Below are 6,616 nucleotides of genomic sequence, written 5' to 3'. Positions count from 1 at the left end.
AAGTGTGCCCTTAAAAGAAAGGGGCAGTAAATGGGTAACCGAACTACTAGGCTGCTACTCTCCCAACCCATTCCAAAACAGTCTGGAAATGTAATAGGTTAGTAGTATTTGATTCAACAAAGAAAGACAATATCTCAGCCATTCAAGGCTAACCTTGCCATGGCTTGATGAGGCCTGGCAGAGAATAAGATGATCGTAAAATCACAGGTATTTCTAAGTTTATCTCCAGGCTTACTGAGTCCTCAACGTTTAGCTATTTTCTCTCTTCCCAGCATTTATTTACTCTGTTATTCTCTTGGACAGTTTCCAGTTACAACTTCCTATTTTAGAAAGACTTGGGGGAAATAAAAAGATTCTTCAAATAATGCACATTCTCGGTCTTCCATGTTGTACTTCAGTGGTTTCTAGGCTCACTCACATCCCATCAAGTTCGGTTTACTTTACTCTCTCTACACTGTGCTCTGACATACCAACCCCGTCCCACTAAAGGCATGTCAGATGAATTTCTCCCCAATGCTCTCCACCGTTCTCATAGGGCTCACCCCGTTTTTCCCTCCGGTATGGAGCTATATTGTCCCTAGCTACCTGTAGTCTAGAAAATATATTTCTTTCGTGAGGGGTGAGGGGGAAAACTTGTTTTTTTCCAGGCTTATTGCAGTTGGTATCCTTCCAGTCATCTAGGCTGAATACTGCATGCATTTAGTAGGTCATATTCACCTTAGTTCTCTGCAAAATATGAGGATACACACACAGAGATACACACACACATAGACATGTTCTCTCAAGCTCATGGTAAGTTAGAAATGACAAGACAAGGTCTCCCCATGGAGGAGGGATGATCATAGTCTCTCACACCCATTCAATGTGCATTCTCCTTCCTTGAGTGTCTGTTGCTCACCCTTCTCAAGGACAACTATCATGCGAGGGAGAGAATGTGTCAAATAAGTACAATCATCACCACACCAGTGCTTGTAATTACCCTGTGCACATAGTAAGAAACAGAAATTCTGGAAAGGATCCTTGATTCTCCCCCAAAAATTGTCCCTCGAACTGGCCACTAGCTCTGGATGGTGCCAACAACGGTCACTTCTCTCGCAAGACACCCACACCGGCATCACAGTGCTGGGTTCCCATGGATGTCACTACTGCCAAGCTGTTGATGATAGGGCCATAGCATTCAATGCTACTCAGCACAGAATTCCCATCCTATCCTGCAATTGCACAGAGTCTCCCCTGCAGCACTGTGACCCCTATATAGCATTGTGGGGTGGTCAAACTAGCGACAGTTGTCCAGGAATCTGTGCGAATGTTGTATGCTTTGATGGAAGGAAGGTGGGATGTACCATCAAATCCCCCCACCACATAAATATGATCAGTCATTCAGTAGGATTACTCCTGCACCAGAGTGCTTGGTGGCCATTGGTGTAAGATTAGTCCAGTGTCCTGTATGGGGATCATACTTCTCAATTGAATTTAAAATATTTAAGCCATTGTATCCTCCAAGCCATTAGATCACTCCACTGGCCACTACAAGTCCAGCACCTTCCCAGGCTATCTGCATATCTCCCCGCATGTTCTATTGGTCAATGTTTGGATCATATTGCTCCATGCTGGTATGACTCCTGCTTCCATCAAAGCCTCTAGATACATAGATCATATCTCCCAGGGTGGGAGCTCCAGCAAGGCTTCATCAGACAGTCATAGGGGCCACAGAATACCAAGCCCCATCCTCATCTGTGTGTAGTCTAGACATTCTACTGAACCAAGGTGAGAACAGCCATGATAGCCTCTAATTATGTAGATCAGTCATGTAGGGACGCTGAGGTTACATACTGCCTCTTTCAAGCAGTACTTGGCAAAAAGCTCCACTCCTGAGTTTTGATGTCATATTTCTCTACCATGTCAATGGGGGACTGCTAACTTCCAAAGCCCCCAACTACTAGAAGCACCTCATTGGCTCTTAGATGAGCCCTTGTCTTGGGTCCCTGCATCTGACTCTGCAGTTCAGGCCTCAGGTGAAACTTCTTTGCCTCATCAACTAGGTTCCTGCATTGTAAACTTCAGCAGATGAAAAGCTCAGTGTCTATTATATCTGTGATGTGTCTGGGGGTAAGCAGTGGCATTTGGATATATTGCAGCAGGCCAGGCAAGGATTCTTCTCACTCCTTTTCAGCAGGCTTCATCCAGTTGATGACAGCCTCAAGGACTGACTTTTCAGAATCCACCTGAATTTCATCACACTTGATTAGCTTTTCCAACTGTCCTTGGCTTAGAAGAATGAATTCTTCATGCTGTACCACTTCAAGAAAATGCTTCTGGCTAAAAACCTCAGCTGCTTGCAGCAGCTCAACACAATTGTCAATTTCAGCAAAATCCCTGATACCCAGACAATTAAAAGGGTCCAAGTGACTTTTTAAGAACTCGCAGCAGGCTTGCTTCAGACCTAGGACAAACACAGGCAGTGGAAACTTCAGGATACTTGCCAGGTGTTCAAATGGATCTCAAAATTTTCTCTATACAGTCTCAGAGGAAGGCTGCTCAACAACTTTGAGCTGAAGCAAACAGGCTGCGGGGAACAATTCACACGCACTGTCACATGTACTGTTTCTGTGTACACAAAGTCCAACAGAATTTCCATGGTAGAGGCAGTTAAACCTTGGATATTGTGTGGGTTTGAAAGCATTATGTACTCTAGAAAAGTTTTAATCCTGATCCATCTCGTGGAGACAGCTGTTTCTTTTAATCCCTTTTCAGTACTGTAAATTGGAAAGCTGATTAGGTTATCTCCATGGAGACGTGACATACCCAATTGTGGGTGTCAACCTTTGATTAGAAGGTGATGTGACTCCACCCATTCCAGGTGGGTCTTGATTAGCTGGCTGGAATCCTATAAAAGTGGAAACATTTTGGAGAGGGACACAGAGTCACAAGAGAGCCATGAGAGCTCACGCAACCAGAGACCTTTGGAGATGAAGAAGGAAAATGCCCCTGGGAGAGCTTCAAGAAACAGGACGCCTGGAGAGAAAGCTAGAAGACATCGCCATGTTCTCCATGTGCCTTTCCAGTTGAGACAGAAACCCTGAACATCATCAGCTTTTCTTGAGTGAGAGTAACCTCTTGTTGGTGCTTTAATCTGGACAGTTTTATAGACTTGCTTTAATTGGGCTTTAGAACTGTAAACTTGCAACTTAATAAATTCCTCCATTTAAAAGCCATTCCGTTTCTGCTGTATCACAGTCCCGCAGCTAGCAAACTAGAACAGATTTCAACACAGGTTTCCCCTTTTCTGAAAGTTCACTAGTGATCATGGCACAGAAGTAATTGCTGCAGGTAGCCAGCACAATCCAATGAGCAGGGAAGTCTTTCTGCTCCACTCTCAATGTCACATCACTGAGGGTATGGCTTTTCCGGGTTCTGTGGGAGTGGGGTGGGGCACCAGGTAGCAGTTGGCTCCTGAGGTGCCCCACCTCCACTAACGCGGCCCCAACTCGGAGGCTCTGGTGCAGTCACCGTGTTCCCTTCACCACAGCAGTGAGACATGATTACTAACTGATTTTTAATGGGTGTATATGGCTTTGTGATTACTTTGCTTGAATTTGGCCTATTCATTGATCTAAATTGGTTTTAAACTTTCAGAAAAATTAGGTAGATCCTAAAATATGAAGGAGGCTGAGCAAAAATTACTATGGAATTTTGTTAACCATTGTGGTGAGAGTTGTATATATTTCTCTCTACATCACCCCTCTTTTTTAAGCTACCTTTCTGGTTTTGTCCCTACTTCTCCTCAAATCTAAATTCCATTAGATAGAATAAATCATCCTCTACCTCCTTTCTCTCCTGCTTTGCTGGGACAAGACATTTTATGGGTGGCTCAAGGAAGGAGAGCACTGGCCAAAGCCTCCCTAGAGTGTGGATTCCAGATCTCTGGCTTCAGCATTTCCTGCACACAGAGGAGAGGGCAGAGACCTCCCTGGAAGGCTGGGGAGCAGAGCCTTGACTATGGGGCCGGTGGCCCCCTCTTTTCCCAGCCCTCAGACCCTCTGAAATCTTATATTCAAAACATCATGTGTTAGTCAAACTTCCAAGGAAGACAGCAGAGATGAGAGCTCTGTCTACCCACCAAGACAATTATTAGACAGGCAGGAACTGTCTGAAACAACTATTTCGAAACTCCAGAGGCCAGAATAACACGGCACAGCATGCAGTGAAGGGGTGGGAGGGAAGAGGCAGATAAATTATACTAAAGAACTGCAAATTGCTTTCTCCTCACAGAGGTTACTGGTGCCCATCCCCCACTCTCATGGCAGGCAGCCTCAAGGTCCAGTCCTTGGCTAGCTGCTGTGACAGAAAGGGGCATGAAAATACTCTGACCCAAGAACAGAGGTGGTCATGGCCAATCACCAATCATAGCTTTTGATTAGTGAATTCAGATTACCAGGTCCTGGCTCTGTGGGCAGCTCTTGCTTCGGCCTCCCCAGACAGAGGGGGAGGTGGTGGTGCAGGGCTTCCTTAGGGGTTGCAGGTGACAGCTGAAAGGCTGCATTTGCTGGGAAGCTAGGAAAACTCAGCTTTGAGAAATCATCGGAGAAACTTTCGGCACGCTTTCTGATACCCTCCCCAGGGCACTTTGGAGCCAGTTCTGTGCCCAATTCTGGGTCTCTGACCCTATTTTGGTTGGGAAAGACTGACTTGGGTAAAGCCTCTCCAGAGTAACCATGCTCTCAGAATTTGCCCTTCAGGCAAAAGTAGCACGAGACAATGAAAGGAAGGTAAAAACTACAGAGCACATTCTCCAATGACCCAGCTCTTGGAGGGCTTGGATCAGGGCAGCTCAAAGACCAAAGAAATTGACAGGCACAGACTTAGACGTCAAGTAGAACTTTATGAACAAGAGAGGATTTTTCCTGATGGCTGCCATTTGGGAAATGGAAGTCAGCATTCCACAAAGGGCAGGGAGTGTCAGAGGGTGGCTTATAAGAGTTCAGGACAAAGAAATTGCATAGGATGTGACAACAGAGTTTCAGCAGGGTCTCTTGACACAGGGGTTTGGAGATTTGTATCAGCAGTGCTCAGGGGAGGGGGAGTTTCAATGCCTTGTTTACGAAACCATTTGTACATTCTTTTCCCCTGTGGAGGTCTGATGACCTTTAGTTTCTGCTCCAATCATATAGGCTATTATGTGCAGTGACCTGCTGTCAATATAGAAGGACATGTTGTCAATTTGGAGGGGAATTCTGGGCCCTGGATCTCCACAGGCAGACAGTCTGGGGCAGAGTCTTGTTGGTATCAAGTACCCAGGAGAGGGATGTCTGACTCCTGGGAAATAGAGGAGACAACCAAGATCCTATAAACAGGAGAACTCCAAAACAATTAGCAAGCAAAGCCCATAACAAGACATAGACCCAGAAGACATGGAAGACCCTGAACAGTGCATTTGTCTTGGGTAGATCTTCCTGAACAGGAGGGCTGATGGTCAAAAGAGAAAGCTCTGTCTTATCACCAGCTGGTTACAAAACCAAGAAGAAGATATCTCAATAAGTAAATACCAGGGTTGAAATTTTTAAATATTAACATGTACACTGTGCAACAAAAGAATGCAAGACAGAAAAAAAAGCCAACACAAAATGATGGCCTATCCAAAGGAAAGGATAAAAATACAGAAAACACTGATAAAGAAGGTGAGAATGTGGACATACCAAACAAAGCCTTTTAAAAAATAATCTTAAAAATATATAAGGAGATGAAATACATAAGGAGATTTAAGGGAAACCAGGAAAGCAATAAATGAGCAAAATGAGAATCTTATTAAAGAGATAGGAATTTTTGAAAGGAACCAAAGGAACTACTGGAGTTGAAGACCAAAATAACTGAATGAAAAATGCCCAGGACTGTTTCAGGAGCAGATTGGAGTGGGCAGAAGAAAGAATCATTGAACTTGAAGACAATACACTTTAAATGATTCAGACTGAGGAGCCGATAGAAGAAAGAAATATTAAAAGTGAAATTAGCCTAAGACAGGTATGGGACACCATCAATCAAACACATCAGGATATGCATTATTGGGGGGAGGGGAGTCCTAGAAGGAAAAGAAAGAGAGAAAGGGGCAGAAGGAATAGTCAAAGAAATGACAAAGAACTTCCAAAATTAGTTAAAGTCATGAATATGTACATCCAAGAAGCTGAGAGAACACCAAACAGATAAACATGAAGAAAAATATACCCTGCCATACACTGATTACACTATCAAATGCAAAGGACAAGAAGACAGTTCTGAAAGCTGGAAGAGAAAAGCAATGTATTACATACAGGGGAGGTCAACTAGACTGAGTGCCAATTTCTGCTCAGAAGCCAAGGAGGCAAGAAGGCAGTGGGCTGAAATACTTAAAGGACTGCAGATAAACAACTGCAAACCAAAAGTTTTATATCTGATGAGACTCTCTTCAAAGACAAAGGAGAGGGGGTAGTGCAAGGGTAGTTCAGTGGCAGAATTCTCACCTGCCATGAGGGAGACCCAGGTTCAATTCCTGGCCCATGCCCCCATCCCCCCAAAATTAAACAAATGGTGCTGCAATAATGGGATAATCACATGGAAAATGAATAAAATATGCCCCCCACCA

At 44.3% G+C, this 6,616-nt stretch overlaps 1 pseudogene; it reads right to left on the bottom strand.

Annotated features, from left to right (window-relative positions):
- Positions 1–1,083: 1,083 nt before the first annotated feature.
- On the bottom strand, positions 1,084–4,391 carry LOC143675519 (kelch-like protein 12; annotated as a pseudogene).
- Between the last annotated feature and the right edge of the window lie 2,225 nt (positions 4,392–6,616).

The sequence above is a fragment of the Tamandua tetradactyla genome, chromosome 3 (genome assembly GCF_023851605.1).
Source record: "Tamandua tetradactyla isolate mTamTet1 chromosome 3, mTamTet1.pri, whole genome shotgun sequence".
Taxonomy (NCBI): Eukaryota; Metazoa; Chordata; class Mammalia; order Pilosa; family Myrmecophagidae; genus Tamandua; species Tamandua tetradactyla.
Note: the sequence above shows the minus strand (reverse complement) of the source record. Positions and strands in the feature narration are given on the sequence as shown.